The sequence below is a fragment of the Petaurus breviceps genome, unplaced genomic scaffold (assembly GCF_028583685.1).
Source record: "Petaurus breviceps papuanus isolate PSGF00001 unplaced genomic scaffold, PetGlider_PUasm1.0 76, whole genome shotgun sequence".
Classification (NCBI taxonomy): Eukaryota; Metazoa; Chordata; class Mammalia; order Diprotodontia; family Petauridae; genus Petaurus; species Petaurus breviceps.
Window position 1 is genome coordinate 32,418,806 of NW_027186473.1, and position 10,166 is coordinate 32,428,971.

Consider the following 10,166-nt stretch of genomic DNA (forward strand, 5'->3'; position numbering starts at 1 on the left):
TAAAACAAGAGGATTAAATTGGAGAACTTCTGAGTCCATTATGAACTATGAATCTATGTATCTCACTCCTCACTCCAGGTGACTTCAAACTTCAGGAAAATCAAAAGATCTCTCTGTCTCTGTCTCTCTCTGTCACTCAGTCTCTGTCTATCTCTGTTTCTCTCTTTGTCTCTGTCTGTCTGTCTGTCTGTCTCTCTCTGTCTCTCTGTATTGTCTGTCTCTCTCCTGTAAACATATGGGAGAACACATACAAAATTTGCAGTAATGATGTAATAAATATTTAAGGCTTAGAAAACCTGACTGATGTTAAATGTTTCTTTACAGAAAAAAGGGGGAAAGCTAGATGTGGTTCCAGACTCCGATAAAATAAATGTGATCACAACCCCTCCCAGCTGAATATTCCTTGTAGTGGAAACAAGACATGTGACATACATTTATTCTTTCAGTAAGTATTTAGTAAGTAGTTCCTCTGGGGCCACATACTGTGCTATTTACTGGAAGTACAAACAAAAAAGGTCACTGAGTAATTATAGCTTAAGGAATGAAGATAGATCTTATGGAGGAGGTGATGCATGACCTAATCCTTAAAGAAAAGTTTGCATGATGTGGAGTTACAGTGACCTTCCATGCCATAGATATGTCAAGAGACAGATTGTGCCAAGGGAAGGTGATGGAGTTGGAATGTAACTTATGGGGAACATCAATTTTTCTAGTTTAGCAAGAATGCTGAGTATATGAAGGGCAATTATGCATGGAATGATAAAATGATGGGCTTCAACCAGAATCTGAAAGGCTATACATGTCAGAGACAGGAGATTGTATTTTATGCTAGAGACAAGAAGGAACCACTAGAGATTCTTGAGTACAGGAATGCCATGGCTGGATACATCTGTGCTTTAGGAATATTACTTTTGTAGCTGTCAAGTTTCCTTATTTCCATGGGAGGAGCTAGATGCTGATATTAAGGATAAATGAGACAGGACAATTCTGAATGTCAGGAGAACATTCCATCACATGAAGTGAAGTGTTTTTTTCTCGATCAAATTTGAACATCTATATGCTCTTTAAAATCATAACAGCACTGTGAGAGCACACAGTGAATATTTCCCGATGGACTGTGTTGATAAAAGCTAAGCTGATATCAGGACAAAATATTAATATGATGCTGATGCTGCTTTGCAGTCATTTCTGACTTTTTGTGACAACCCATTTGGGTTTTCTTGGAAAATATACTAGAGTGCTTTGCTATTTTCTTCTCCAACTCATTTTACAGATGAAGAATTGAGGCAAACAAGGTTAAGTGACTTGCCCAGGGTCACATAGTTAAGTAAGTGTCTGAGATGAGATTTTAACGCAAGTTTCCTGATACCAGGCCTTGTACTATAGTAGTTCCCCCCATTAAGATAATAGAGACTTTTATCATTTATTTTCCCCTTCAACATTTTCATGTTTGGCCTTGTAGGCTTTTCATTTATGTAATTATTATGAATATTACATATGATTTGCACGTCAGTATTTACAAATGTACATTATACTGAAACCCAATGAGATTTTAGCATAATAGGTCCTGCTGTCCTCTGAGTATAGAGACAATTCTCTATAGTGTTTTTTGGCCATGTTCTCTTGAACCCACAGAATCCGGAGCCTGCTCTATTGGAGTCTCATTGTGTGAAAGAGTTTAAAAAAGACAAGAAAGGAAAGGAAAAATCTGTGATGGGAGTATGAGGTGTAAGCATAAGCAGCAGCACCTTCCAGCCAGAGACAATAAGGGGATTTTGCAGCTGGCCAGAAACAATTTATAGGGGACCACTGTGCCAGCACTGAATACAGAAACAGATGCTGCTTGGCAAATCCATTGCCTGTACATATTTCTGAGTCATATTTCAAGGGCAAAAAGCAACATTTTCCTTCAAGAGTAAGCATAATAGGGGAGAGGATTCTGGGCCAATGGTGGAGTAAGTCAGATTTTACCCCACAAAAGAGTTGAAATAGCCCCTCAAGGAGAACAAAGAGTGGGTAGAGATAAATAAGAACAGCAGTATGCCCCAGGACCCCATGGGACAATTAGAGAAGATCAGAAGAAAAAGTCTGAGTATGAGTTTTGGTCCCTGTGAAGAGTAAATAATTGCAGGCTATGTTCTCTTTTAACAGCAAGAAGTTAGCCTCTTAAACAACAAGTGGCAAGTTCTGGTGTAAGTTGACTTGACAGGATGCCTTGGTATCAGCCACCAGAACTTTTATCCCCAGGATAGTGAGGGGTGTTGGGTGTTTGAACCCAGGAAGATTGAGGGAACCTCTGCTGACTAGAAACTTCAGACACAGCTGTGTTACTGGGCAAGAAGGAACCTGCACACACCTGGGGAGTGTAAAAGCAGTGGGGCAGAAATACCCTGGCTGTGGCTACTTACAAGAGGTTGGATATTTGGCTTTGGTTACAAGCTAGAGGTGAGAACTAAAGATCTGGGGTGAGATGCATCATTTCCCATACTCCAGGACTAGAGGTGACTACAAATAATTAACATAGTACCAAAAAAATGCACAGACAAAGGAGAAAGAGTCCAATCCTAGAAAACAATTATGGGAGTAGAGATGACCAGGGTTCATCTTCAGAGGAGGATACTGAAGTGAAGGAAACCCCAAGAAATAATGTCAAATGGACACCTTGCCAAAAGTATTCATAGAAGATGTTTAAAAAAGACTTAAAAAAGCAAATTACAGAAAGGGAGGAAGAACTAAGAAAGAAAATCAAAATAAACAACGGAAAACAAGAAGAGTATGAAAGGAAAGTTGACCAATTAGAAAAGGAGATCCAGAATCCTAAGGAAGAAAATGACACCGTGAAAAATAGAATTGGGGAAAGTGAAGCCAGTGAATTTTAAGAGATCAGGAAATGATTAAACAAAATATGAATAATGAAAAAAATAGAAGAGAAAATGAAACATCTTCTAAGAAAAAGAACAGATTTTGAGAAAAGATTAAGAAGAGAAAATATAAAAATAATTGGATTAACTGAAAGTGATGATCAAAAAAAGAATCTTGATACAACAATACAAGAAATAACCAAGGGAAATTGTTCTGAAACATTAGAACAAGGAGAAGGGGGAAGAGTAGAAATAGAAAAAATCCATTGATTGCCAATTTGAAGAGATCCTATGAGGAAATAAAAGACAAAAAAAAGAACAGACCAATGAATTCAGCATACAACTAAAAAAAAGTAGAAAAAGAACAAAAATCTCCAATTAATGACTGAAATTAAAATCCTGAAAACCAAAGAAGAGATTAATAAAATTGAAAGTAAAAATAAAACTAGGAATTAGTTTTATATAAAACAAATGAACCATTGGTTTAGTTCATTTAAAGAAAATAAAGAAATCAAATTGCTAATATTAAAAATGAAAAGTGTAAATACACCATGAATTAAAATGAAATTATAGCAATTATTAGGAGTTAGTTCAACAGTTTCACAAGTATATGCCACTACAATGGATAAACTGAATGAAATGGACAAACGGTTACAAAAATACAAAATACTCATATTAGTTGAAGAGAAAATAAAATGCCATATCTTACAAAATATAATTAAATGAACCACCATTGAACTACCTAAGGGGAAAAAATCCCCAGGGTCAGATGAATTTACCAGTGAATTCTATCAAACATTTAAGGAACAGATAATCCCAACACTACATAAACTGTTTGAAAAAAATTAAGTAAAGAAGGAGTCCTATGAAACTTCTTTTATAATATAAATTTCATTTTGATACTTAAATCAGATAGAACAAAATTAGAGAAACAAAACTATAGACCACTTACCTTAATGTATATTGACACAAAAATTTTAATAAAATTCCAGCAAAATATTAAGGCAATTTATTACAAGCATTATGCTCTATGACCAGCTGGGTTTATATCAGGAATACAGGATTGGTCCTAAAGTAGGAAAACTGTCATCATAACTGATTATATCAATAACAAAAAGAATAAAAATCTTGATCATATGAAGGCATTCAGAAAAAGTCTTTGAGAAAATACATCATTCATTACCATTATAAGAAGTAGAAAACCTAGGAGTAAGTGTAACTTTCCTCAAAATGATAAATAGTGTCTACCTAAATTTGTAACATGCACTATCTCTAATGGGCATAAATTTATAATATCAGGGGTGACTCAATGATGTCACCATGGCGATCACCATGCCATCAGTACTGCATAAGAAATGCTAGCTAAAGGCAGAGCCAAGATGGCAGAGTAAAATCAGGAACATGCTTGAGCTCCCACTCCAAACACCCCCAATGCCTGTAAAATATGAATCTAAACAAATTTTAGTGCTACAGAACACAAAAAGTGACAGAAACAAATCTCCCGCTGAAGGCAGGTCAAGAGGAAGGGTCTATCATACTGGGTTGGGAGCAGTGCACAACCATGCTTGCCCTGACCAGTGGTTCAGACCAGCCTGAGAAGACCTCAGGAGAGTGAATCACTGGCAACTATGGCATTTTCCAGATTTCTCAAGCTATAAATACCAAAGAGAATGTAAAAGGAAAGTGGGGAAGTTGGTTGTTCCTGGGTGAGAGAAGATTATGGTCTGCAGGGAGGTGGAGGTGGCAGCTGCACCTGCAACTGCTGCCAAGTAGCTCTTCCTGAGCTCTAAGCCTACAGATAATAGGGGTACCAAATGACTATCCAGAGGGCAATAGCAGGAATCTCTTTGCTGGTGCTGAGGCAAGATTCTCTTGCTTTGTCTTGCTTGGATCTGGATTACAGTGTTGGGTGGGGGTCCTGGGGTGAGGAGCACTGGTGTGGCAGAGCTTGTTGAGGCTGTGGAGAGAAAGTCCTCCTAACAGTTGTGAGGCAGGTGCCTGGAAGAAGCTCTGAAAACAGCAGCGCAAAATCTCAGAAAATTGGGAAACAGCACTCTCCACTCTTGAAGCAGAACTCTACTGCAGTTAAGAACACAAAAGTCAAGTGATTGGCTGGCAAGATAAGCAAAGAGAAGAAGCACAATCAGACTACAGAATCTTTTTTGGGGGGGACAAAGAGGATTAAATTATATAACCTCTTCTGGTTATATTGTTGTCTTCTTCTAGACAACAAAGTCAAAACTCCTGCATCAAAAGACTCCAAGAAAAAATATGAATTGGTCACAGGCCAAGGGAGAGCTCAAGAAGGACTTTGTAAGTCAAGTAAGAGAAGTAGAAGAAAAATTAATGAAGAAAAATCAGAATGATGTAAGAAAATCATGAAAAAAAGTTAAAAGCCTGATTGAAGAAAATAACACTTTAAAAAATAGACTAACTCAAATGGCAAAAAAAGGTTCAAAAAACCAATGAGGATAAGAATGCCTTAAAAATGAATTGGCCAGATGGAAAACGAATTTCAAAAGTTCACTGAAGAACATATTCCTTCAAAATTAGATAGGAACAAATGGAAGCTAATGACTTTATGAGAAATCAAGATGCTATAAAACAAATCTAAAAGAATGAATAAATAGGAGGCAATGTGAAATATTTCATTGAAAAAAAAAAACACTGTGCTGGAAAACAGATACAGGAGAGATAATTTTAAAATTACTGGACTACCTGAAAGCCATGATAAGAAAAGAGCCTAGACATTATGTTTCAAGGATATTGATACAGATTATTGTAGAACCACAGGGCAAAATAGAAATTGAAAGAATTCACCTATCACCTCTTGAAAAAAAATCCCCAAAAGAAAACCCGTAGGAATATCATAGTCAATTTCCAGAGTTCCCAGGTCAAGGAAAAAAATATTACAAACAGTCAGGAAGAAACAACTTGAGTATTGTGAAAACAGAATCAGGATAACAAAAGATCTAGTAGCTTCTATATTAAGGGATTAAAGGGCTTGGAATATGATATTCTGGAGGTCAAAGGAGCTACAATTAAAATCAAGAATCACCACCCACAAAACTGAGTATAATACTTGAGGAAAAATATGGATATTAATTGAAATAGAGGACTTTCAAGCATTCTTGATGGAAAAATCAGAGCTGAATAAAAAAATGGCTTTCAAATATAAGAAGCAAGAGAAGCATGGGAAGGTAAATAAGTAAGAGAAATCATAAGGAATCATGAGGAACTAATGAAAGTTGAACTATTTATGTTTCTACAAATGTAAGACAATATTTGTAACACATGTGACTTTTCCCATTATGAGTATACTTGAACGTATTATGTATATATATATATATATATATGTGTGTGTGTGTGTGTGTGTGTGTGTGTGTGTGTGTGTGTGTGCATGTATAAATGGGTTTATGTATCTACGTATATATGTCTGTGGGTATATGTGTCTACATATCTACATAGACAGAAGGCACAGGGTGAGTTGAATGTGAAAGGATGATATCAAAAATAAAATTAAGAGGCAATACAGGAATATATTGGGGGAAGGAGAGAGGGAGAAACAGAATGGGGTGAATTATCTCAAATAAAGGAGGAAAGAGTAGGCTGTTTCTATGGAGGGTAAGAGGAGGAAGGTGTAAAGGAATGAGTCAACCTTACTCACATTGGATTTGGCTTAAGGAAGGAATAACATGAACACTCAATTGCATATCTTACCATTAGAAGCAAACACTTTGTTTTGCTTCTTTTTTTGGAGGGAAATTAGGGTTAAGTGACTTGTCCAATGTCACATGTCTAGTTTGTGTGTGTATGTGTGTGTGTGTGTTAAGTGTCTGAAGCTGGATCCGAAGCCAGGTCCTACTGACTCCAGTGCTGGTGCTCTATTCACTGTACCACTTAGCCTCCCCTGAAGGAAACACTTTTGAAAATGGGCAAAGTCAAAGGAGAAAATAGAATAAATGGGGGGTGGGATAGGATGGAGGGAAATATAGTTAGTCTTTCACAATATGACTACCATAGAAATGTTTTGCATTACTACACATGTATAACCTATTTTGAATTGCTTGTCCTCTCAGTGGGGGTGGGTGAGGAGGGGAGAATGAAGAGAATCTGGAACTCAAAGTTTAAAAGCAAATGTTAAAAAAAAATTGTTTTTTACATGCAACTGGGAAGTAAGATACACAGGCAATGGAGTATAGAAATCCATCTTGCCTTGCAAGAAAGTAAAGGTGGGGAGGGGTATTGCAGAGATATTAGAGAAGGCAGATTGGGGGAAGGGTTATTCAGTATTCTTGTCATCTTGGAGTGGGGAGTAGGGGAGAGATAGGAAGAAAATCTGTAACTCAAAATCTTTGGGAAATGAATATTGAAAACTAAAAATAAATTTAAAATATATTCTTTAAAAAATGAAAATGAATCAACAAGAAAAAGAAAGTGAATATTGAAATCCAAAAATAAATAAATTTATTAAAAAAAAGAAATGCTACCTATTGCAATAAGACAAGAAAACCAAATTAAAGCAATAAAAAAAGGCAAAGAGAAAACAAAAATATCACTTTTAGCAAATGATAAAATGGTACAATTAGATAACAGCAATGAAATAAAAAAAACTAGTTGGAACAGTTAACAATTTTAACAAAGCTGGAGGCTATTAAAATAAATCTCTACAAATTATCAATATTTCTATATAGCACCAATGAAACCCAGCAGCAGAGACAGAAGGGACAATTCCATTTAAAATAATTGTAGGGAATAAAAAAAAATATTTGTGAATCTAAAGTCTAACCCAAAGTACTATATTAACACAATTACAAAATTAATTTCACATAAATAATGGCAATTTTGATTGGTTGATTGTTGTCCTTCATTCTCAAAGAGGACCAAAATACCATCAGAATGACATCACAATGTTAAGTTACAATATGTCCAAGTGTGGCTGATGAGACCAGTACAAGCTCAGAAAGTTCTATCACATGTCAGGCACAAATAATACCCATGATCATTTGGAGTGGATTCTCTAAATTTGCACATCTGTAGCAGCAAGCACCCCAAGCATCCTCAGGGTTTGCTGCCAACACAGGTTCTTAGATCTGCTTTGATAAAGGAAAGCAACTCAAAATGGATTAACAAGCTTACTTTAATCAATCAAACATATATCGTTTACCTCATTCAGGGCAAAAAGGTCAGCACCCTGAACATGAAAGTATACAGGCAGAATTATCAAGACAGAAACAGATCAAGTAGACAGATTTCCAAACTGTCCAACCCTTACATCCATACCCAAATCAACATCTGGGTTTCAACATCTGGGTTTTTCAAAGCCGGGGGGGCTCTGGACAATGGCTTCCCAGAATCCAGATCAAATCACAGAACACTTCTCAAAGTGAGCCCCAAAACAAAGCTACACATGAGGGCTTATATAGCCTTCTCCTGGCTCAGAGAATGTAACAACCTTGTTGACTCACTGGCCAATCAAGAAGTATCACTGAAAAACAAGCCTCCCACCCCAGGCTCCAGGTGCACTTTAGCCTAGGGGCAGGGAAGATCTTTAAAATTTACATTCCCAATACAACATCTCACATTTCTTTTGAGATACTTCAATTCTACTTTACTCAGAAATTATAGCAGCTTCTTTGATGAGGGCATACCATGTTGGGCAGTCCTTTGCCAGTATATGAAATGACATGCAATCAATTCCAGAGTTCTTTTATGTTTTTTTTAATATTATTAATCATTTTTTAGTTTTCAACATTCATTTTAAAAAGATTTTGACCTTCTAGTTCAAGTGAACACCAAATGGTGGATGACGCTGGTGCTGCCAGATGTGCGGGAGTCCCCGGGGACCTGGAGTTGGAGGCGAGGGCGGCTTCTGCTGTGGCTTTGGCAGTGGGGGCCCAGGTCGAGCCCAGGGCCATGGTCAAGGCCGTAGCTGTGGCCAGGGGGATTGGGGGAGAAAGGGCCAAAGATAAAGAGTTGCTTCCTGTCACTAAGCTGGGCCGGCTAGTCAAGGGCATGAAGATCAAGTCTTTGGAAGAGATCTATCTTTTCTCGCTTCCTATCACGGAGTCTGAGATCATAGATTTCTTCCTGGTGTCTTCATTGAAAGATGATGTTCTGAAGATGATGCCTATTCAGAAACAAACTAGAGCTGGACAACATACCAGGTTCAAGGCTTTTGTGGCCATTGGTGGACTAAAATGGCAATGTTGGTCTGGGTTTCAAGTGCTCCAAGGATGTGGCCACAGGTATTCGTGGTGCTATCATTCTGGCCAAGATGTCCATCATTCCTGTGAGATGTGGCTACTGGGGGAACAACATTGGCAAACCTTACACAGTACACTGCAAGGTCAGTTGGTGATGTGAGTAGGTTCTGGCATGCCTGATCCCTGCAATTAGAGGTACTGACATTGTCTGATGATGGCTGGAATTGATGACTGCTACGCTTCTGCAAGAGGCTGTACTGCCACTCTGGGCAAATTTGCTAAAGCTAGCTTTGATGCCATCTCCAAAACATACAGCTATCTAAGCCCAGACCTGTGGAAGGAGACTGTGTTCACTAACTCTCCTTATCAGGAATTCACCTACCATCTTGTGAAGACTCTCCAGAGGACCCAGGCAGCTGCTGTGGCAACCACAAAGATGTTTTTTTAATAAACAAAGAAATTGAAATATGCCTGCTTAAAAAAAAGATTTTGAATTACAAATTTTCTCCTGATCTTTCCTCTATCTCACACCTCAATATAGTGAGCCTACTGAATACCCCTTCGCCTAATCTATTCTCTCTCTTATCCTCTCCCATCAATTTTCTAGTAGGGCAAGATGGATTTCTATACCCCAGTGCCTGTATATCTTATTTCTCAGTTGCATGTAAAAAAAATGCAAAATTTTTAACATTTGTTTTAAAACTTTGATTTCAAGATTTTCCCCCTTCTTCCCTCCTCACCTACTTTCAAATGCCTTTTCCATCTGGGGAAGTCAGATTTTTAAGGCATTCTCCTCATTGGATTTTTGGGCCTCTATTGTCATTTGAGTTAGTCTATTTTTAACATATAATTTTCCTCAATATTTTTTGAGGTCTCCGTTAGCAGGCAAGTTACTTAACCCCAATTGCCCTCCAAAAAGCAAATATATATATATAGTTGCTATTCTCTTCTAAGTGTTGAATGGGAATCAGAATTGTAACAAAAATTTTGGTGCTTGAAATAAGCATGGAGGGGATTGGCTGAATGGTTCCTCCCTCCCCAATCAAATCTGGCCTGCTCCCTCTATGCACAGATTAGACCAGCTCCTCAAATATCAGGA

At 37.4% G+C, this 10,166-nt stretch overlaps 1 pseudogene; it reads left to right on the top strand.

Annotated features, from left to right (window-relative positions):
* The first annotated feature begins 8,660 nt into the window (after positions 1 to 8,660).
* LOC138174936 (small ribosomal subunit protein uS5 pseudogene) lies at positions 8,661 to 9,515 on the top strand (annotated as a pseudogene).
* The last annotated feature ends 651 nt before the right edge of the window (positions 9,516 to 10,166 follow it).